Genomic DNA, 24,877 nt, shown 5'->3' with positions numbered 1-24,877 from the left:
ACCTTTGGTGACCTTGGATCACATAACCGTTAAGTTTGAAAATATTCCCCTATACCATTTGCAACTTGTCCAAAAAAATCAACCTTGTCACACCTTGGCACTGGGAGTTATTGCATTAAATGTGTGAAAATTAACTTTGACCTAAAATAACTTCGCACACGAAGGTCAAATGGGGGTCAACCCATTGACATTTATGATCAGAAGTTACCTTTGACATCTGAAAATAGCATCGAAACTGTAAAAATCCCCAAAACACGGAAAGGTCACCAGAGGTCAAATTGAGGTCAAGGGTCACCCAGATGCGGGTCGACAATTGGATTACATTGAGGCAACTCCCAACCCTAACAGACATTTTGTTCTCAAGTTATTGCAAAAATACTAGTTTTTTATCATTAATTGACCTTTGGTGACCTTGTATCACATAACCGTTAAGTTTGAAAATATTCCCCTATACCATTTGCAACTACTCCAAAAATATTAACCTTGTCACACCTTGGAACTGGGAGTTATTGCATTAAATGTCTGAAAATTAACTTTGACCTCATATAACTTCGCACACGAAGGTCACACGGGGGTCAACCCATTGACATTTATGATCAGAAGTTACCTTTAACATCTGAAAATAGCATCAAAACTGTAAAAATCCACAAAACACTAAAAAGGTCACCAAAGGTCAAATTGAGGTCAAGGGTCACCCAGATGCGGGTCGACAATTGGATTACATTGAAGCAACTCCCAACCCTAATGGACAATTTGTTCTCAAGTTATCGCAAAAATACTAGTTTTTTATCATTAATTGACCTTTGGTGACCTCGGATCACATGACCGTTAAGTTTGAAAATATTCCCCTATACCATTTGCAACTTGTTTCAAAATATCAACCGTGTAACACCTTGGCACTGGGAGTTATTACACTAAATGTCTGAAAATTAACTTTGACCTCATATAACTTAACATACAAAGGTCACCTTGGGTCAACTTATTGACATTTTTGATTGATGAGACCTAAATTAGAGCATCAAACTATAAAAAATCAAACATTTTTTTCTTTGCCCATTTTCTACCCCCAAAATACTAGTTTTTTGACATTAATTGACCTTTGGTGACCTCGGATCACATGACCGTTAAGTTTGAAAATATTCCCCTATACCATTTGCAACTTGTCCAAAAATATCAACCATGTCACACCTTGGAACTGGGAGTTGTTGCATTAAATGTCTGAAAATTAACTTTGACCTCGTATAACTTCGCACACGAAGGTCACACGGGTGTCAACCAATTGACATTTTTGATCGGAAGGTACCTTTGATATCCAAATCTAGCATCAAAACCAAACATTTTCTTTTTTGCTCGTTTCCTCCCAAAATAAGCACATTTTTTCTAATGTGACCTTTGACCTTTTGACCTTGGTTTCAGATGAAGTTTAATCTCCTGATTCCAAAAAACAAAACGAAAAGTCTGTACAACCATCCTAACTCGGACCGAAAAACTTTGACCCCATATAACTTCGCACATAAAGGTCACACGGGGTCAACCCTTTGACTTTTATGATCAGAAGGTACCTTTGACATCTGAAAATAGCATCAAAACTGTAAAATTCCCCAAAAACACGTAAAGGTCACCAGAGGTCAAATTGAGGTCAAGGGTCACCCAGATGCGGGTCAACAATTGGATAACATTGAAGCAACTCCCAACCCTAACGGACATTTCGTTCTCAAGTTATCGCAAAAAAACTAGTTTTTTATCATTAATTGACCTTTGGTGACCTCGGATCACATGACCGTTAAGTTTGAAAATGTTCCCCTAACCAGTTAACAACTTTTCCCAAAATATCGATCTTGTCGCACATTGGCACTGGGAGTTATTGCAGTTTTAATATTTTCGGTTTTTGGACCATAACTGACCTTTGGTGACCTTTGTGGGCACCAAAAACAATAGGGCACACCTTCTCCATATGGCGGATCTATAGTCCAAGTTTGGCCTCAATCCAACATTCCCTTAATGAGATAGAGCGTACCCAAGCAAGTGTCACAGACACACACACACACACACATACACACACACACACACACACACACACATACACACACACACACGCCAACCTGACTGCATAGGTTCCTTTTGCTAACGCAAGGAACCAAAAATGAAGGAAGGCCATTAGGGCCAGTGAGGGTGTACAGTGTTAAAAGATTACCAGGGCATTCTAGACACGGTAGAATGTGGTGCACAGGTTGTGGGGAGACAGGTAAGTGGGGAACGAAGTAAATAAGTAAATCTGTAATGTTACATGTTGTTTTTTTTTGGTGGGGGGGTGGGGGAGGTCTGGTCAATATACGATTTGGTTGGTAACCGGTAAAATTATTAGTGCATAAAATTATTAGTGAATATAACGTAACAATAGCCTTCCAAAAATCTGTCTCCTTTTGCAGTACATCTTCCAAAGTTCATTTTACCTCCCCCCTTGTGCATTCCAAAGTTCACCTGTTTAAGTGGTGTCCTTTTTCATTGCAAATATTTTGAGGAACTATCAGACACTACCAATCACCAATCCAGTTTGACCCTAATGTTATATATTGGTGGTATTTCACTTGAGTAGACCACTCTCCCTACAAAAATAATGAAAAGAGTGTCACTTGATACAGATTACTGTACATTGATAACAGACCCATGTCAATTGTACAATGCAATCATACAGCATTGTAGGAGCCTTCCTTGTGGGAAACTTCACATACATACATGTGCTGAAAGTTACCGTTTAAGTTTGGGGTAAGAGTTGATAGAGATCTTTTTGAACTGGAGTGGCAGATGAAGGGAGGCGGGGGAAGGGGGTGGGGGGTGGAAAGGTGGGACATCATTATCCCACTTCTTTGACTGATTGACAATGATCAAATGTAATAATGGTGTTTGCTATTTCAGGAAATTTGGTTAAAAACATTAAGTACTGTAATTTTTTTGGGGGGGGAATTTTTTTTGAGGGGGAGGGGGTGTGGGGAGTCCCTATGTCAATGGCTGCTAGGTCAGGCATACCTTAGGGTTGTTACAGTATATGAAGCTTCTGTACGGGTGACCTTTAGAGCATGTTTAAGACTCTTAGGAGGGTTAGCATGGGTGCCAAGGCCATCATTGTCAATAGGAGAGGGAGGGAGAGGGAAGAGAACCCACTCTCTCCTCCCCCACCTTCCCCCCACCTTCCCCACCTCCCCCAAAAATCTAATAATAAACATGATGAACACTGTAAAGATTCATACTTCTTCCGTTCCCAAATTGGTCTTTCTTCAGGAATAACCGTGTTCCCTTCCCTCCCTCATACAATTAATGTTACACTACTGTAGTCTAAAATGCAAAATTCCTCGCAAGTGCAGGGCCTAATATTCCAGAGCCTGCCTGCATTGACAACATTTCTACAGCTAACTACAGTATATTAGAATGTGCAGTTACTATATGTATGTACAGCTAGCTATGACACTGTACTGTAGAATTGAAACAAGGAAATAACATTGTTGATGTATATACTTTGGATATGCCAAGATCATGACTGGTTTACTACAATATGCAACTACTGTTAAGCCTAGATGTACTTGTTTATTGGAGCACAACTGACAAATTTCGTCCCTAACCTATGTTTATGATCACATTGGCCTATAAATGCAGGACATCCCCAATAAGCATTGCCTATGTAAGGTGATAAAATCTATTTACTTAGCAAACATGGAAGTTGCAGTCTGTTCCTCTTAACCTGCAAATGCTACAATAGATTCAGTTTATCAAGTCCTGTCAAAATTTAAGCAAGGCCAAGGTTCTCACTGGGTTCTCAGTGTGTCGACTTCAGAATGGTAGTAAAGTCAGGTGAAACAAAAAATGGGCAGTCTCCCAGGGGTGTGGGATAATGAGGAAGGACCGTAGTACTATTAAAACACAGCCTAAGTAGTGTGTTAATAGGTACAGTAGATGGCAAATAGGGAATAACTTAAAGGTAGTCAGTATAGGCCACAATTATAGCATGCTATAATTGTTTGATGTTTTCAAAAAGTACTTTCCTGGAGGTCATTACTCTCCAAAATTGTTCTCAGACTTTAAAGGAACACACAAGATGACTGAATGTACCAGTTAGGAAAATTTTCCTTGAAGGTTGTAAATAAATACAGTTAGACAGAAGGTGTCCATATTTGAATATCTAGCATATTTGCTGTCACAGGAACCAAGATAGCAGACCATGGTCACATAATGTAGCAAGCAATTGGCTGCTGTCATGAATATGCAGTGCACATACAACACACTGTCACAGGAACCAAGATAGCAGACCATGGTCTCATAATGTATCATGATATTGGCTGCTGTCACGAATATGCAGTGCACATACAACACACTGTCACAGGAACAAACATAACAGACAATGGTCACATAAATGTACCATGATATTGGCTGCTGTCATGAATATGCAGTGCACATACAACACACTGTCACAGGAACCAAGATAGCAGACCATGGTCACATAAATGTATCATGCACTTGGCTGTCATGAACGCACTGTGTAAATTAGAACATACTATCTTATGTGCCAATTACATAAGGTCATGATGTCACATGAATACTGTACACAAAGTTCCGCCTGCTGTTCTGAATGTAGAGTGTACATTAAGTACAATTACACACCTATCACATGAGCGAATATGACCACGGTCTAATTAACAACATGCATCAAACCATTATTGTAACCGGAAATATTACAGACGACCACTGTCATTTCAATTAAATGGCTTATACACACGTGTGTGTGTGTGTTTTTACATGGCAAACTACGGTACTATTTTCTCCTCCACCACTATACTGTATAAGTACTGAACCCAAGAAGGAAATAACACTCAAAATTCAATGCACTTCCTCACACCAGTTACACTATATGAACAGTATACAGTTTATAAAGGGCTATGCTGGTACAGTAGGCATATCGGGAACAAAGAAAATACCCCATCAATTGTTGTACGAATAAGGTGTCACAAGATAATAAGCAAGTCCTTTTGATGGAAGTTAAAACCTATATCTTCCCATAGTGTGTCCATGGACAATTGATCTGTGCACTGTAAGCTTACAATCTGAGGAAACTCCTTCCGTTATGTTAAAGCAAAGGGAACTCCCTCAGAAAGGAACAGTAAGTTCCCCGGTGTTGGCAAACATCATGAAATACGATACTGTCAGTCAATGGGTTTAGTCAAAACATGTTAAAGTGAAAGTAAAATCTGATAAAAAAAATATATCATAACTAAAATGTTTATCAATTACTTGTACATATGCTGCTGCTGGTTGTCCTTCTACCACTATAAAAGGTTCCTTCTTGCTCTACACCAGTTAATTCTCCATAATATGCCTCTACCCCGTCCTACCCCCTTCCCCCCCCCGTATAGCTTTGTTACCGATATTTCTGAAAGTTCGCAAATGCATTTGTGCAATAAGCAATAATGCACCAAGAAACTAAAAGGAAACCCTCCTCTTTCTATACACCTTCACCACCACCACCCCACCACCACCCCTTCTCCCAAGTTAATTTTGGACCTTTTCTAACCGACAACACACCATCACACTACAATATTGTATGACTTGTGTACATACATGTGTACATATGTATACTGTACATGATATATCTAGGGTATTGCTAACCAAACCCCTCCTCCTAAGTTCTTCACCGCCCCACACCCACCCTTCCCTTCAACAAGTTAATTATGGACCTTTTCTAACCGACAACACACCAAGGGCGTAGGAACCGGGGGGGCTGGGGGGGCGCCAGCCCCCCAGTGAAAAATGTGGAGGGGCGGAAGTATCATTCCGCCCCCCGCTTCGCAAGTCAGAAAACCCCTTTTTCATTTCCAAATGAGAAAAAAAATCTCATTTGGAGCACCAAATTGCATCTAAGGCCAGGTGAAAATACAAAATTAAGTTTACAAAATGGAGTGGGTGTTGAAGTGTGCTATATTGCACCAAATTGCATCTGAGGCCACCTGGAAATGCAAAAATTTCCAAAGGGGAGGGGGACACCCCCTCCCTTTAGACCCCTCCCCCAGACCGTCCATCAGTCTTCAGTCCCCCCACTCAAAAGTACCTTCCTACGCCACTGCAACACACCATCACACTTCAATATCATATGACTTGTGTACATCATATGTCTAGGGGATTGCTAACACAATTTAACCATGATAGGTATATATACTACACTTAATTGAGCAGCAACATTTCCGTCATCCTTCATTCTGCCGACCAAGCTTATTGTTAAAATAAACCACTCCAACTTGTCAAACATTGCACGTGAAAAAGTGTCCACAACCGACATCATTCACGTTCCAACTGTGCCATCTTACCAAAAGCCATTAACCTGTTTAATTGGATGTTTGTCTAGAAATTTTGTCCCTGCAGAGTTTGCCTTATTGATTGATAACCTTATTCCTGCCTTGCTCGCCCCAATATCTTTATAACTCTTGAATTATTCCCCGATAAAGATGTTCACCATCATGGAACATCACCCGCTAATAAGGATTCTTATCATCAGAATCATTGCTACTACTACCACTGTCTGTTTGATACTACACACGCCTTCAGAGACCTGTGTTTTGCAACGTCTACACATATTAATTAATACAGGAAAATAACTCAAGTTAGAGTGGCGGAAACAAACTCAAAAATTTCCATGTGTTGTCCTAGATTCTTGCAATATATACTGTGTATTAGCCTTCCATTAGGGGGGGGGGGATGTGAATGTTATATCCATGGACGGATGCTACTGTCTAATAAACTATTTCAAAAAATAATAATGATAAATATTTCAAAAAATGAAAAGTTTTATCAAGATTCTAACCCCATCAAATACCACAAAACTTCCCAGGGGTGTAGATATTGCTAAAACGTTACCAAGTTAGTCTGTTAGGTAGATGAGGAGGGTGTATAGAAGACTGGAGACAGGTAAAAATAGGACTAAAGCACGACAACAATTAAAACTCATTGTTACTGATCGTTTGATAACTTTACACTGTAAGTTTATCTATATACTGTGCTGCACACAGTGGCAGTACTGTTTGCATACAGCAGCCGTGAATATTTCCCCGAACCATCCCTGACAGGTTTACCAACCCTTCCCGGTGACAGTACCTATCCAATCTCATCGCTCTATTTTCCCTTTAACAAAAATCCCATATATAGAATAGTGACTAGATCTTTTTTTAATCTTTTGTCTCCGTTTTGGTTCTTTAGCAGTTTTGTTTCATTAGCAGCCTTAGTACTACCATACATAGTTCATATGAATCTAGGTGACTTTCGCATCAAACACAAAATGAATGAAATATCATTTTAATTACTTCAGCACATGGGTATAAATCTCCCCCACCCCCCCATTTTTTGGTTCCTTCTTTTCATTTTTTTATCCTGTACATATGGAAGAGAACTCGCCATGCGTTACTTCTTAATCACTACCCATGATGTAATTAACCGGGGGTCAATGAAGCGTGACCTTCAAGACAAGAAGCCGGTTCAATGGAGAATGTCTCCATGGACACACCGAATACTGTATAAACCGAAGGAGTGTCAAAGGAAAACAATGTAATAGTGAGCTGCATTATAAGTACTGTATGGAAATGATAATACACTGACTATATAATAACAGTTACTACAGTGTAGTGCTCGTCCTATTGTCAGTCGGTATACATGCTTCAGTACCATCATATATAAATGCACTGACATGTATCATTGAATAGTGCACAGCATAGTTCAACTTTCCTTTGTCCCTAACGATAATAGGGCAATGCAATTACTTGTCAGAGAGCTCAAACGAACTCAGCTCCCATTTTGAACTTCAAGAGGGCGGGGTGGATGGGGTGGGCGGCGGATGGGTGGGTGGGTTTGGGTGCTGCATTGATCACAGAGTGACCATTTTTGACATGTACTTTTTAAGATAAATGTAGGTATGTGATATTGAATATATTGACAGAGAGATTATTATTAACTGTATCCACTTGAGAGAGAGCCGGAGGGGAGGGGGGGGGGAGGATTAGCAAACTACTACACAGACCACTGAACTAATATTGCATTAAAATTCCTACTAATGTAAAACAGAACAGAATGATTTGTGGGTAGCTCAACTGCAATAAAAATGACAATTTTATATGGTTGTCACATACTTCAGCAAGTCACGAAACTCTGATGCTGATCGTTAAAAGACATAGCAAACATGACCAGCACGGATACAGATTTTTATCAGCTTTTCAAGTCACGGAGAGAGTCAAGCTTCCTTCCTTCTGTGTGAAGACGTGTTGATGATATGTTTACTTAGAATGTCACTGCCAAAGGGAAACAATTCTACATAATCTTTTAGGGGACAATCAAAGTTAAATTGAAATACATAAGATTATTGACAATGGGATCTCACGTACAACATAGAGAAAATAGCATGGATTATCCACGTAGGACTGTTATGGTACGCATTAATGTCACTGCCTTGTAACGGACTATGAATCACACACGTATGTTACAAGCAAAACACAAAAGTCATTGTGAAAGTCATAAACAGCCATTCAGCATATATGGTCAATTCCATGGTGACTCGCGTGACATTTTTACTAAAATTCCTCTCTATTTGATATCATTAAACAAATAAAGAAATTACCTGGGAGAAAAGCATTCATGTAGCAGTGAAGGAACGCCTTAATGCTTACAACAGTAGAGAAAAAATATTTATACCTCAAGTATTGGGGGTGAAATTGGCGAAAAACTAAACGTGACTCGCGTGACAGTTACTATCAGCAAAAATCAGAATACACACACAAATGTTCGATTTCTTATGTCTTACTAAAATATTTCCAATCAATTTTTATAATCATACCGAAGTTGAAAAACACCTCTACCTCAATTGCTATGCAACTTTGAAAAAATGTTGTAACGCATGAAAATAATGAGGAAGATGTATTGTGACTCGCGTGACAAGAAAACGTGACTCGCGTGACAAGTTCACTTTTCGGATAGTTCTAGACCAAATGCAGTAATGAATCGAAGGTATTGATCTTGCAAAGTGAAATATAACATTCATTGGTCTAGAAAGTGTCCAAAAGGTACTTCCCTTGTTAATGTCCAGATGATATTAATGTCCCCGAGTTACCTTCATGATTGCAGACAGAAGGTAACATACTGTACGGGTAGTACAGTTGTTCAGGCAATATATCTTGTCAATTAATATTTATAACAATATTTAGTCTGTTGAAGTCACTCATTTGAGAGCTATAGAAGAAAGAGATCTATCAAAATGTGATTCAAATTACCATTCTCATTTATCATATTTGAATAAACCAAAAGTGTAATATTTGAGAAGATACATTCCCTCATAGGATTTTGGGAATGATTGAGCAGTTAAAACCTAAAGGTTGTCAAGTCATAGCACATGGCATTGCCAGATACAAATTTAGATTATGTTTTTGTATATTACTAAAAAATCAATGACATGTGCTAACTTTTCAAATGTGGTGATAAAATAGGCATATTGCGAATAAATATTCATGATTTTAAATTCTGATATTTCAAATAAAATTATTGTAATTAGTTGCATTATGTGTGCCCATTTTATTCAAGTTGCCTAATTAAAGGGGAATGCATATGATATCTTTAATCAGTGATTCATTTATCAAACTATAACATCCCTGTAATTTTCACACAGTAAATAGGTAGAAACACTATCTTGATTTGACGTGACTCGCGTGACGTGACTCGCGTGACATTCGTAAAGGGTGATTTACTGCAAAATTTGAATATCTTCTGAAAAGCAAAATTCAGTAATCCTTTTGGTATCTATGTGACGACTTGAAATTAATTATTTGGAGTGAAACTTTTGTGCAGGCAAGGAGAAAAAAACAAAAAAAGTCAATTTTGTGACTCACGTGGCAGTAAATCAAGGATGTTTACTGTTTTCAATTTACCACTATTGTCTAATGCCTTGATGTCAAAATAAAATTGAAGCTATTAAGTGAGCACTATGCTATATAGCAAATATAATTAGTCCAACACACAGTTAATAGGTAGAAACACTATCTTGAATTGACGTGACTCGCGTGACGTGACTCGCGTGACATTCGTAAAGGGTGATTTTCCGCAAAATTTGAATATCTTCTGGAAAGGGAAATTCAGTAATCCTTTTGGTATCTATGTGAAGACTTGATATTCATTATTTGGAGAAAAAATATTGTGCAGGCAAGGAGAAAAAAAACAAAAACAGTAAATTTTGTGACTCGCGTGACAGTAAATCGAGGGTGTTTTCAATTCACCACTACTGTCTAATGCCTTGATGTAGAAAAAAAATTGAAGCTAAAAAGTGAGCACTATGCTATAGCAAATATAATTAGTCCAAAAAACTGATGATACCTATGATTACTATGTACAAATCTGCACAAAATGAAATTTCACTGTATTTTTCATAATTTAGTTTCTACGGGAACCATTTGTTATTACCGACCCCATAATCAAACAAATGAGGTTTTGGGGGTGAAAAAATTATTTTTAGTAACTACAAGTATTCTATTTATTGGAAACTTATACAATTTTAATGTACAATGATTTTAAATTTTTTGGTATGATGTTGACCTTATCATGGAATTGACCATATATCTATATATATGTCATATCTGTAATAGTACATTCTATGGAGTTTGTTATTGTACAAGTACTACAACCCTTGGAATAGGCCATAGCATGTACAGAAACAATCCACAATTTGTCTACCCCCTCTTTCTCTACCTGCCAATAAAAACATTTCACAATGTCAACTTTCACTACAGTACAGTATGTTCTTACATGTTGGCCGAGAAATTCTTAAATACAGGTACTAACATATATATAACCACTTGAGTATGTATTATTATTATTATGGTTCCTTATATAGCGCAAATACTATAACATATATATATTCATATGCGCTTTACATGATGAAGAATAAAACAATAATAAGTAGAAATAAAAATACAAAACAAATCAAGTTAAATTAAGTGTACAGCACCTGTAACCTAACTTACATTAGTATGTACTTTTATACTTATTCTTATTGACTTACATTACAGTATATATTCTTATCGACTCACAGTGCAATTGAATATTACAATCTCTCTCTCTCTCTATATATATATACAGTACACACTGTACATCCTTTTTTGAAGAGTACTTGCAGGTTTCCTGATGAAATTATCTGAAACAAAGCGTGCCTTCAGGAAATACTGATTTCCTTTGCTACTCTCCGAGGCAGCTGGTCTACGAGCTTGGCCTCAAAACTTGTTTATCGAATGGTCGGATAGATTCAGAGGCCTGGCATTGTATTGCTTTCAATTACACGTGCATACATGTTAATACTGTACAGGTAAAGTATCCATATACTTACTTAAAAAGTACATTTTTGCGATGAATCTTATCAAAATCTGGTCAATAACTGTTAAAAGAATGATAATCTACCTGAAAACTTGTAGGCAAAATCTGTACCACCAGTTCACCCCCCTCTTCTGCCCCCCTCCTCCTACCCCAAAATTACATCAGAAATGCATACTGTAATTAAATATTAAGTAAGCAAAGTTTGCAGGTGCTTCAAAGTTTGGGCTACTTACTGGCTAAAAGCCAATTTATTGCCATTTGCCATTAGAGGAAGTATAAGGTCTCTTTTCTGCTGGTAGACATGAAGAACATACGTCATTAAACATACATCATTCCAAGATTTCCCCACCTAAAATAAGTCTCATTTTGACTACTTATAGGCAACGGGTAGTATCGGGTTGCTCTCAAACTCTTGTACCGGTAACTGATGTATGTAATAATTCAGGAAAATGCGACTGAGAACATTATGTTTATAGCCAGTTGATTTCTTCAATCAAAAGTTTGCGTTATATAGCAAGTAGCTAAACTTTTAATGTTCTTGGCCTAGTTTGTATACTTGTAATGTTACAACACGACTGTATAAAATGAGTCTTCAAGCAAAATTTTACATTAACTTTGAGATTTGTTCCATTTTATAAATCCATCACATGTTCCTTGTTACTTCCTAAAAGGGAATTTGAAATTACAATAAAAACCTTTTTCTTTCCCTTGTTTTTTTTTTTTTTGGGTTCCTGATAGAAAGAATACCTCCTGACAAGTTTCTGGTGCTACTTATATTTCTAATTATACCTCACCTGTCATTTGAATAGTTCCACCTTGCCAATAACTTTATATTAAACACAGTACATAACCATGTATGGTCTGATACACCCTATTTATTAATCCTACTGTGGGTCATCCCTGATTATCTCAACAGAAGACTACTGCAGTGCTAATTCTGCAATACCAGGAATTTAGCCCTAAGGCTTAACAAAAACATACTTTTAAGGTCAACTTTTTGACTCTTGCGCATGTGTGTGAGTAACATGTATACTGGCTCTGTATCCAGATACCATTTGTTGTTTACTCTCGTTCTTATGCTAAAAAATAGGTTCACATTCCCTTTGCCTCCTGTTCAAAATGCCAGATTCCTACGTAGTACTGACAAAATCTTTGTCTCTGGCTATTAACCCAGGGCAAAACACGCTCTCCCACCCCAGCGGGAAGCTCACTGCCATGAAGCCACTGGTTCTCACTCTAAGCAATCCTATCATGGTAAACCGATAACCTGATAGCTTGCACAGGCAGTTAAGATCTGGGTGAGAATGCATCATATCAAGATCCACCGCACACCATGTATCAAGTGACCAACTAACATGACACAGAGTAGGACTGCTGGTTGGTAAAGGGTTGTCCGATATGCAAAATATGGTCAATATTCCATCAGGTGTGGACAGCCATTAACATATGTCTGTCTTTGTCCAAAGGACAACAAGTTATGTTTGGTCTACACACAAGGTGGTGCTAAGTACAACTTTTAATTTTGAGGGTGTAGTTGATATGGGTAGATGTACACCCCGACCAAAACCATATGCCCCTCCCCCCCCCCACTTTTCCTTGCATCCACACCATACTTAAAAGCATTCATTAGTTTAAACAGCCACGGTTTTTTGTTCAACAAGAGAAAAAGGTGAAATTTTTTAAGAATGTCAATCTGGCCTTTTGTATACATGTGCAATAGTAGCCTATCCAGATGACAGATTTTAAAATCAGATACATAACTGCTTCGGAAATTGTCAATAAGTGGGGGGGGTGGCAGAAACTAATGGAGTCCTAGGGTCTTCACCGAAAGAATTTTACTTTTGAAGATGCTGGCAAAGATTGCCAGATTGGAAATTGTGAAAATTTCTACTACTTGATGTCTTAATTTCAACTTTTCGTATACTGTAAAAATTTCAGTCTTTCATCATATGTTGGATTTTGTATCGATTTTTTGAATCCTCGAAATTTTAAGATTTTAGTGTAAAAGAAGACGTATTATGGGGCATATATGAAACAAAACTGTGATAATATGATTGCCTGGCAATCCTTATGCTAATAGAAAGATTCCACTTATATGACCTGTAGTAGTACTTAGCACTGCATTGGAGTGCACCCCTTGTTGAAAAAAAATGGAGGGCTACACAGCAATCTAATTTTAATTAGCCAGACCCAGACAACATTGAATAGCATTCTCTACTTTTGCTCTTCTAGTTCATCTCTCATCAGCATTTGATTTTTAAATATAAACCCCTGATTGTGCTTGCTCGTATAACTGTAAAACCCGAACGAACGTGATCACATACGCATAAAAGTAAGGTCACTTCTAACTTCTACCGTAACTTACACTTTAAATCAAGCAGCTTATTTAGACTTTTTACGAGGTAATTTCAACTTTTCATCTCCGAGACAGGTGATGTTTGAAAATTGATTACATCCTACTAAAACCTTCATAAACCATGAAATTAAAACACAGTCAAGCATCAGGCATATGCTGCAGTATAAACTAAAAGGGGGGGGGGGGGGGAGAGAACAGATGACAATTCCGTAATTGACCAGAGTGAGATGTTTTATCTAGATAGTGTTGGGGAAGGCAGAGAGGCAATGGGGGGGGGGGGGGGGTGGGGGGCAAGGTACGATGATGATGAGGCGATCAGGGAGGTGTGGAGCGAGGTGAGGAATGATGGTTTTGGGGAGGAAAGAGGGGGTGGAAAGAGCAGAGCAGAGGTGTATGATGGTGATGAAGCAGGCAGAGAGGTGCAGAGAGAGGTAAGGAATGACGGTGTTGGGGAGGAACAGGGGTAGGCAGAGCAGAAGGGTATGATGGTGTTTGAGAGGCAGAGATGGCACGCACAGAGAGGGATAGGGTATGTGGTATGGTGTTTGGGAGAAATGAGAGAGATGGATCGTGGTAACCTCTAAATATGCCAGAAAGGTCAAATAATGGTCACTGAAACTCAAACTTCAACACAATCACTTAGCCTCAAGGAATGTGCTCTTAGCCTCAGGGAATTTGCTAATATTATCCTCAAAGAGGCATCTAACTGTATAACATGAGCAACCCTCAATGCCGGAGAATAATTTGTTGATTCAAAAACCCTCAACGAAAGTACGGTACCTAAGAAATTCTCAAAACTGTGTTGGGCAATTTGAAATAGCAAGACATTGAGACTAGGGATGCACCGGATCCAAATTTTTGGATCCGGCCGGAACCGGATTTTGCCGGATAGTACATGAAATCCGGCCGGATAAAATCCGGCCGGAACCGGATTTTTTCATTACACAAAAGAAAATCATTAATAAGAAGTAGGAGTACGAAACAAGGAGTATTATTTTGGTTGATCTTTAGAAACAGTGGGTCAGACCATTGAGAAAATTAAATTAAACATGTTAAACCTAATTTTTCTTTACTTTGAATGTTTTTATTAATTTTTGGAAATAGTTTACAGTGATTTAAGTTAATACCAACACCTTTTTAAGGAATAATTCAGGCCTAATTTGAAAAAGATACGGCCGGATTTTGAAAAATATCCGGCCGGAACCGGAACCGAATATTTGCTCACCATCCGGCCGGATAGTCCGGCCGGACCGGATATCCGGTGCATCCCTAATTGAGACAATCACCATGGCCTTCAAAGAGCTCTAGACATCGCACCGAATTTAGTATGTATGCCCTTGAGTACAGAACTGCTTCAGGAGGGATGAGGGTGAAGATAAAATCTAAATCTCAACAACAAAGCTCTTTAATAGGCAAAAAGCTACTATTTTTGTTTCCTAGGAAACCCAATGTGGATTCAGGACCCTAACAGACAAGACAAATTATGCTATAATCTCTGATCACTTCTATGTATACATCAACATTATTGATTTCTAAGTTATGTCTGTCCTGAAAAGATCAATGACCTCGACTAACATGTTTCCAAGTCAGACGTGTAAATATGTGATGTTTATACTTCCTTGTACATGGCATGTACATGACTGAAGAGTTCAATCTACAGTACATGTAGTATCAATTACAGTTAATTATTAGTCCAACATATTGATTTTAAAAGACTGGAAAAATGTGTTAAATATGCATATGTATCCATTACTGGAATGGTAGATTCGGAAGGTAGATTTGGAAGGAAGATGGCAGTGACCTTTGTAGAGGTTCATGGGTGGTGTAGGGTAAGAATGTTACCAGTCGTTATGTAGGCTAGGCTGATCTGGGTACTACTACTTATGAATACCCTAGGAGAGTAAGTAAGATGTAAATGAGGTAACTTAACCTAGCTCAAACCTATCTAGTAGTACTTAAGTAATATCACAGAAAAAAAGCTACCTTCGTAGCCATAGCAACGGATTGAGTCATTGCTGATGTTTTGATGGGGAATTGTTTGTTTCTGATTTTTTCAGCCATACCAAGGTGCATCTACTGTAAAATCCCTTAGATTCCCTTTAATTCCCGGCATGATTTACAATACAGACTAAGGCTCTTTTAAATGACGTTAATAATTAAGTTTTAAGTTAATGAATATATTACATGCGGTTACTGACCACCTAAGGGTCAAACATAAACCACAACTGAATTAGAAGAAACAAATTTAAAATCAATCAGCACTCTGAACATGCTGCTAACACAATCTGGACAGTTGCTAAGTGACCCAATTACCATGACGATAGAACTGATGTGTTCACCATGATATGAAAGAAATTAAAGTTACAAATTATTGTTAAGTATTTTAAGTTGAAATAAATTTCTGTTTATTTATTATGTATTTAGATTTTTTTCACCAGATAAAATGGTTATGAGTGCATATTTACTAAATTTGTTTCAGTCCTGTTTTTGTTTTTGCCACCAGGATACTTTCTAGTCTGACTCAAAATGCAAGAAATGGAAAATCTAAATGTTTGGGAAAAATATTGCCAATCAACTCAAAAGGGTACTTTAAACCGTAACACTTTGGAAAGCCTAAAATATTTCTGCCACCTAACAAGTCAATATGGAATATGAAGAATCAATTACTTTTACTATGTATGCTACCAACAGAATAAATTGAAACCAGTTTACTACGTCAATTCCACAAGCCATTATAGTTTCAATTCACATGCTGTTTACTTTCATGCACTCTAAACTTTCTGAAACAGCACACATACGTTTTAACCAATTTTTTGCAGGTTAGGGTACGTTTAGAAGTAAAAGTGCATATTTTGAGTGGAGATAGGTGAGAGGTGTAAAGTAAATACAGTGTATATGGTATATCATGTGTACTCAACAACATCATGATACATGGACTATTGAGCATGTATTGGCCAGACAGACACCCAAACTGACCAAAGATGATTACGGCAAACAAGACTTAAAATCATCTGAACACGGACATTTTTCGCATAACAGAAGAGCAGCTGGTATAAAAAAATTCCAATTTGGGAGGTGTCATATCTGATGAATCCGAGAGCAAAGTGTGAGAAGTTGAGAATATGTGGTTGAGGTCGTTTTTTTATCTCTTCTGTGATTTTGTAAGAGGCTAAGGGGAACGATATTGTTGGTACACACAAACAGTATCTGGTTTCAAAGTCGAGGGGGGGGGTGGGCGAGAGGGGGGTAATGGCAGCAATTCAGGCAACTGGTACACATGTCCCAAATAGTCCATTAACAATGGGCAAAAGCAGGAGCTAGAACCCACCCACCTCCCCCTGCTTCCCACCCTCCCTCCCCTGCTTCCCACCCTCCCCCCACCCCCTCCAAAAAGTAAACAAATTCAAAAATGATACTGATTGAGCTGTTCAGTACAATGGATACAAGCTCAGACATGAGGGAGCACACTGAATGGATTCTGGATGGATACCAAATAAAGTGGATTTGAATACTCTACTTGAAAACACACTTGTAGACACTTTGGTTGTTAGATTGAGTCATAGGATCACTGAATGGTAAATAATGACTAATCACCAAGAGTGTATTTATAAGGTTAGAAAGGTTACCGGGTTCATGGTAGATTGAGAGTACCAAGGTTTTGAGGAGACATGTAAGTGAGTAATTAACATAACTTGCATGCAACTGCCTCTTGTTACTTTCACCAGAGAGCTGTTACTTTTCCAATGAAACAAAGTAGCAACTTCCTGCTTTTACCTCTTTCTATATAAAAGGCTTTCCTGTTTCACCGAACGATCGGGACACCCAAAATTGATCCGTTAATTTACGGAGAGGTGACACTTCCTCATTTTGCCTTTGTTGCCCCTCAAATTCTATCAATCTATAAATGTCCTGAGCATGCACTCAATTAGATGTACATTTATGTGTAAAGATGGATGCCACACTCTAGATGTGAGTGCTACCATATGGAAGCCTAATGTAAACAAACCACTCCAGTTAATGACAGAAAATTGCTTCCATAATGTAACAAAGTTGCCAATGACTTCTCATGAGTCACTACACAGGACATGAGAGAAGGTCATTCACAGGTATGACTAAACATCGTTTATATATATACAGTCAACGATGTCAATTTAATGATAAAGACTAGAGGAACCCCCCTAAAACTTGAAATAAATAACCTTATACACATTTGAATGACAATTACTGTATGTTGTGTCTAGCTTAAAGGGTGTGAAGACTCGCACAAAAAGAAATGTCTACCTGTAATGCCAGTAATCTGACCTAGTTTCGAATGAGGTGTAACAGAAGTGTTAGACACCACCATCGATCCCAGAAAATACGCAAGCAGCTTGCTAACGTCGGTAATTAGACACTAGTGTAAAGTCATTACATACAGCTGCGGTCAATACACACAGCACAGTGTACAAACGATACAGCGATGGACATCTCAGGTCCAGCTAAAGATAACAAGGTATCACATTTCATTACTGTCTGCATTTTGAAGCGACAAGCAGAAAACTTCACTTGCAAGCAACGGAAAGTTAACTTTTTCAGAGCCCGGCATGTGCTTTGGGGCGAGTCTTCAATGCCTTTACTTCTCACCTATAAATGGAGAATAAACCAAGTCTGAGATTTCAAAAATAATTTTATTAACAGTTTAACACAGAGACCTGTAAAATGACGCACATTGCAATAAATCATTTATCTACAGGTGTGTCATAGCAAATTAGCATGCTATGCAAAATGGTCATCTTGCTAGACAACTGGAAAGATGTACAGTATAGTACTGTACTGGATACATTGTTTTTATGTATTAACTTCACAGGAACCATAATATTCATAAGAGACTGGTCTCAGACAGTTCTAACAACCTACACAAAAGCTGAGCACTAAACCATTTCCTGCAGTTGACCCAACTCCTACCTCCATGCAGTAGCCTCCTAAGGATGTTGCTGATATAATGATAAACAATTAATGATGCAGTTCATTCATTTTATTTGGATAAAGCATAATTTGCAAAATTAATCGTGGATGTCAAATATGGACGATATCAGCAAATGATCTTGTTTGGGGTGAGCCAATAGTGTTTCAGAGGGTCCCTATTATTTTTCAAGACGTTGGATTTTTTTTTAGATTTGTATAGCTTTAGGAGCTTGCCAAAGTCCACTGTCAAAGTTAGATTTCATGCTTTATAAGTGTGTAAAAGTAAGTTGGCCTGACGTTTCGATCCTAGCAGGATCTTCTGAAGATCCTGCTAGGATTAAAACGTCAGGCCAACTTACTTTTACACATTCTCCTACACAGGCTCTCTAGTGGATAAGCAGTTTGCTAACAGTTTTATTTTATTTTGATTATGCTTTACAAGTATCTGATTCCTGAGTACGGTGGGAGAGGGGATTTGGTTGGTCATGGCTCAGTTGACATGGAAGCTCATGGGTCATGGGCTTAACAGTTTGCAGACTGCTCAATCGATGCGATACTTCTGAGAAAGCAAAACATAATTTACTGTATATATATCTAGCTTTCATTGTTGGCTTTTATTCAAAATACAACCCTTAAACTTTGAGTTACAGTTCTTAAAGCATCTGAATTTTGTCACTATAAAACACTATGGATCTTGTGTATAAAACTATTTTATACTGTACATCTCTGCACCTGTAGAGCAATATATGCCCATTTTGCATCGCATTTGGCATTGCAATTCCCAGATAAGTTGAAGGGACACAGCACGTGTTGAATGTTTCTTAAAAATGTCTGGACGCAAAGTTCCAGCAAATTATACGTACAGTGCAGACCACACAGCAGAGCTCGCAAAGATATGTACATGTACATGTATGCATAGAAAGACGATATTCTTCCAATCAGGCTTCACGAAAGGGCACTTGTAATTCGGTTAATTAATTTTTAAAGCAATCAAGTGCAGCTAACAGTACCAGGAGTCCAATCATAATACCTCAAACACTTTCAGTATCTTGGTTTCATTTAAATGAATTGATGTAGTGCAACGAACGGTCATGAGGGTTGCCATGACAACCAAGGAAATGAAACAGTGGAGTTTATATTTTTCAATACGTTTGACCTTTACTTGCTTCCAGATGGAAGTACCGAGACAAAAGCTGGAAAAAGTGCAAACTAGTAAATTTAGGATAATAATGAGAAAATATGACATGTAAACGACAGATTAGATCTGTAATGTTAAGATTGCATTCCTTGTAAATTGTAATTGTGTAGTACAAACGACCCACGACATATGGTTGTGTGTGATATTAGAAGAAACTATATCAAACCTATGGCCAAAACAAAGACAGGTTGTTATGATTAATTTACAGACAACAAGGATCTTTAGAGTATTTGTGTAATCTCAAAATGTCCACCCATCCCATGTACGCAATCTGTAAAACTTGGTAAGATTAAGCCCTGTTCCCCTCTCCCACCCCTCCCAATTCACTTAACTAGGTCACTGTCACCTTTCCTCTTAATTAGGAGTTTAGCTCTCTGAATCAAAACATATATATATTAACATATAGTTGGCTTCATGTAGGGCCGGCTGTACTTAATATATTATTTGGACAATGCTACAGTATATGTACTGTAGTAATGATACGAGGCATACAGTATATGGATAAAATGATATCTAGAGAAAAAGTCACTCTGATTCTATTAAATATGCTAAATAACCAAGGCTTGACCTAGGTACTGGTCTACAAAGATAGCACTGATGGCCTAGATAGTTCCATGACTGACCCTCATATTTAGCATTTTAAATAGAACATGTATTCATATATTTCACTCTGATTCTTTTTACTTTGCTAAACCAAGGCTTGACCTAGGTTCAGGTCTATCATGATAGCATTGATGCATGACTGACCCTAATATTTTAGCATTTTAAATAGACCATTCATATATTTCATGTCATGTATATGTACTCCCTCTTCCAAAATGAACCTACATAACGAGTATCTCTTCATTCTGACTTTCTTCTTCATCTCTTGCTTGAAAGCAGGGAACTCAGGACTGCACACCTTCAGTTTGCCAACACAGTGTGGTGCACGAGGAGTGATTGGCAGGGTAAACCCTGGCTAGGGATATTATTAGCCAAGTGTTGATACTCATATTGAAAGTGAATTATATGTTCTGTATGCCTTCTATTGGTACATAGAATTGTTAATGAGCATTTACACAGTATACTGACATAATGAATGAATGAGCTCAAGTGTAATTGTCTGATGGGAAATATCATCATGGAAACAAAATCAGAACAAATTCAAGTGCTTTGAAACTATCCAAATGAATGATTTACATGGAAGTACATAGCAGATTAGATCTATTGAAAATTGACTTTCTTCTTTACTCAAACACATGATATATATGTAGCTCTGACAGACATCACCATAACTGGAAACGTTCTGCCCTTCAACTTGCCAACAGTCGACATGTGTCAACATCTAACAACAGATCAGACATGCATAAATTTAAGAGTATTCTAATTATGTACATATATTTGCATGAAGTTAGTATTCAGTGCAATCACCATCATAGCTATTAGCTACATAATTTGTTCAGCTATATAAATACATAAAGTGTTGTGCACATGTGCACATCAAAAAGAAAAATCCTGATTAAATGAGGTTTTTTTCAAATAGCAAAGTTGGATGCAAAGCAAGATTACTGAAGACATGCCTGGGTTAGTTTGCTATAAAGATTTAAGTTATTGCAACTTGAACAAGGTAGCTTATAATCTGGTTATCTGCAGAAAAACATCCTTCTCCTTGGTCCAGAAAAACATGTTACATTGCTAAATAGTTCACTCACTTAACAGTACAGAACACCAAATCATGAGATTGTGGTAGATATGCACACAAGGTAAAATGAATTCAACAAGGACCACAGATTAAAACACAATCTTTATAGTTTCACTTCTGAAAACCGGCCCATTGAAAATCATTGAACATATTTTCCTGTGTACGTGGCTACATTCACCTGTGATGCTAACATCAAAAGACACTAATGATTAATATCTCCAATATATATAAACACTGGGGAATATTCATGGATGTGCTTTGAATAGCACTAATTTAAATAGTTAGAGATGTTATTCTCTGTTGGTAGATGATTTCTACCATACTTGCACACACTTAGGCTTTGTATAATTATTGACTAGCTAATACTTTATGTTAAAGACAAAACTTAGTGCAATTACATACATTAGGATAGTCTTACGTAAGGAATAAGAGCAGTCTTATGTCAGACTGTGTTAGGCATAGTGAAATTGCCTGCCAATACAATACTAATTCATACGCTATGTTTTAAGTAGGATAAAACCTACTGTATTTAGTGTATTTAGTTGACCAAATTGTTAAATTCATTTTCTTGAAGTTAGCCTTACTTTGGCCTGACTATGGAAACTCTAGATTCTTTTGATTTGAAATTGGGAGACAGTGCCTAGGTGAAAACTAAAAGGAACATCCAATCCTATTATGGTAACGTTCGTATCTAGCCTATGACTTTTGCCATCTGGTTTTCACAGTAGTTAGCAAATTACAAGAAAATGTAGGCCTATAGTTCTATGACAGTACATTACATACCATAGCAGCTGTGCTACATTAGTCCAAATCTGTTGAATTGTACTGTCATATATATTGCAGGCAGCTATCAACGATCTGCATTTACTAAGACTTAAGAGGATGTGCAGCAAAGAAGATATTTACGTTGCCAAGGGAAAGTTTGCATGTGACTGCTATTGGGTAGCCAAGTTGTAAAGGTACTTTTGTTCTGTTTCACCTAACAATACATGAAACAAGGCCTAACTTTGATAGAAACTGCTGAAGTTATATCCTAGAACTTGTGGAAGGCTAGGCTATGCGGAGTTAAGTGAATAAATCCATCAGATATAGACCTAATCCAAGTTGGATTAAAGTTGGATTCCAACTTTAACTATGTCTAGCTTTAGACCAGGCTATCGCTGTGAGCTAGACTCCAACTTCCAAGAGGAATTTTTGTAGTTATGGATTTAGGCTATTCCTTAAGCTCCTTTAGTTTTAAAGAAGTTAGATGTATATAAGCTAACTTAGGCTAATATGACTGACGAGTAGTTGCAGTCCCAAACGAGACTAGGCCTAATCCCTTCTTGAAACCCGGGAGACGTGGCCGCTTTACTCAAATTCCACATAATCATCATGCTTTTCAGTATAGTTTCTATCCTAGGACTATAAAAGACTGGAATACACAATCCTTGGCCGATAAATAGAGCCCTATTCTTGAGGTATTTAAAACTAAGATTGCCCACGCATTGTTACTATAGCACTGCTGCGCTGCGTATATACCAACATCCTCGCTGTGATACCCGAGGGGTCTTAACGAGAACTTAACAGAAAGAAACACTACAACTATGCTACTTTCAAAGAATTAATATGACTGTTCGGTAAGGCAAATGATGTTCTCAACAAGTTTTCTGTTTCTTTTTGCAGTTACCGTTTTTACTGTCTGCGTAACTCTTACTAGTAAAGTCAGGTCAACGTCAGTTAGTATATGGTATAACTATAACTTAACAAATAAGATTAGGCCTCAACCGAAGCGTAGGACAAACTGTAACGTTAGGCTAAGTCAGCAATAGCTTTAGGCCCTGGCTAGGATCAGTAATTATTTGGAAAGCCTTTAATACCAATGAAATTCGAAAAGAGCAAACCTTAGAAATTCAGAATGTTAACTTTTTCAGCGCTCGAAATTTCTGCAGTTATTTCACTTCCACGAAATTTTGACGGAAGCTTACTCTCGGGTTGCTTTCGTACTCGTAGTCGTACTAAACTGAGTAAACTTATACGGTTCATGCGGAAGAGATGAAACAGGAAGTACAGCGGTAGCGCTCACAGAATTTGTAGCGCTGTACCAGTGGACTGGCATGGTGCAGAGTTTGGCAAAATCCGTGTTGAAAGAAGGAAAGCTTGCGATTGGTCAAATCTGATCACGTGATACACCTGCCTTGCGCTCTGTGCTGTTACTCTAGCAAAACAACGAAACGCAAAAGCTGGGAAATTAAAGCTCGGCGTGTAACCTGAAGGCAGCAGCTAATTCATTTTTTTTGGCGAGATGTGAGTAGGTTTAATCTAACGTTAGGCCCGTTTGCTCTATTCTAGCCGGATGACATCCTGGGAAACAATTAAAGATTCCCCACACCCCTCCCCCAGAAAAATCAACATTACAAACCTCACACAGTAGGTCTAATGGTCTAACTTTCGTACAGTTACTCTCCCACGTCTTTAAGAAACTATCGGCGATAATGCTAAAATATCGTGGCATGTTTCAGAATCAATCCCTTTCTTCACCCCTCCCCATAGTAGTCTACCTGTACCACCAACAATATATAAAGCATAAAAAATTAGAAAAGATAAAATAAAGTTATAAAAAAAGTGTTACTGGTGTACAGGATTGTTAGAGGTAAGAAAAATCCTGATTTTGCTCTTAGATTCCAGTACCACATCCCCAACTAACATTCTGAAGTTTTATTTAAACAGCTATTTTCTAATCAACTGATCTTTTCGTACAGTTTTTACTCATTGTTAATGTGCGTGAGATAACCTATTAAGATACGTTGGATTCTATTTTTAGAACACGCGCGTTGTTGGGTAACAACATGGCGCCTGCATTTCAGTTGGCCAAATTCGCTCTTTGTATATATGATCCTGGTGCAGTAAATGAGGGCGCTATTCAATTTGTCGTTGTCATGAACATATCGGAATCAGTGTTAGGAAACGACAGCAACATAGCAGCATCGTCTTCAGTTTGGCTCGGCAAACGGTCCTCGTGTCCTCTTCATCAAAGGAAAGCTTTTTGCAGTAGATGATTTGTTTTCAAATTTGTCCTAAATTCCATGCAGTACATATAACAATGATGGAAGAATTAACTGTTCCACTCTCAAGCCCAGGTCCCTTACATTGAGATTGTGAGCGATGACGATTCTACGTCATATGAATATCACGAGTCCTCAATCGGAAAGGGAATATATACAACACATTATCTTAGTCAGAAAGGCATGCAAAAGTTTATCTTATATTTACATTCAAATTTTGCTGTATGTGTTATTTCTGAGGTTTGAAGTTACATTTTCTGCACTTTTTATACACA

General features: G+C 37.8%; 1 protein-coding gene across 1 annotated transcript in view; it reads right to left on the bottom strand.

Moving 5' to 3' along the window:
* Positions 1-23,620, bottom strand: part of LOC139974376 (CYFIP-related Rac1 interactor B-like) — a 72,390-nt gene extending 48,770 nt beyond the window's left edge. Inside the window, exon 1 of the mRNA XM_071981486.1 lies at positions 23,442-23,620. The gene's annotated coding sequence lies outside the window, so the exon portion shown is untranslated. The remainder of the gene's footprint in view (positions 1-23,441) is intronic.
* Positions 23,621-24,877: the final 1,257 nt, after the last annotated feature.

Source organism: Apostichopus japonicus, chromosome 9, assembly GCF_037975245.1.
Source record: "Apostichopus japonicus isolate 1M-3 chromosome 9, ASM3797524v1, whole genome shotgun sequence".
Lineage (NCBI taxonomy): Eukaryota > Metazoa > Echinodermata > Holothuroidea > Aspidochirotida > Stichopodidae > Apostichopus > Apostichopus japonicus.
Note: the sequence above shows the minus strand (reverse complement) of the source record. Positions and strands in the feature narration are given on the sequence as shown.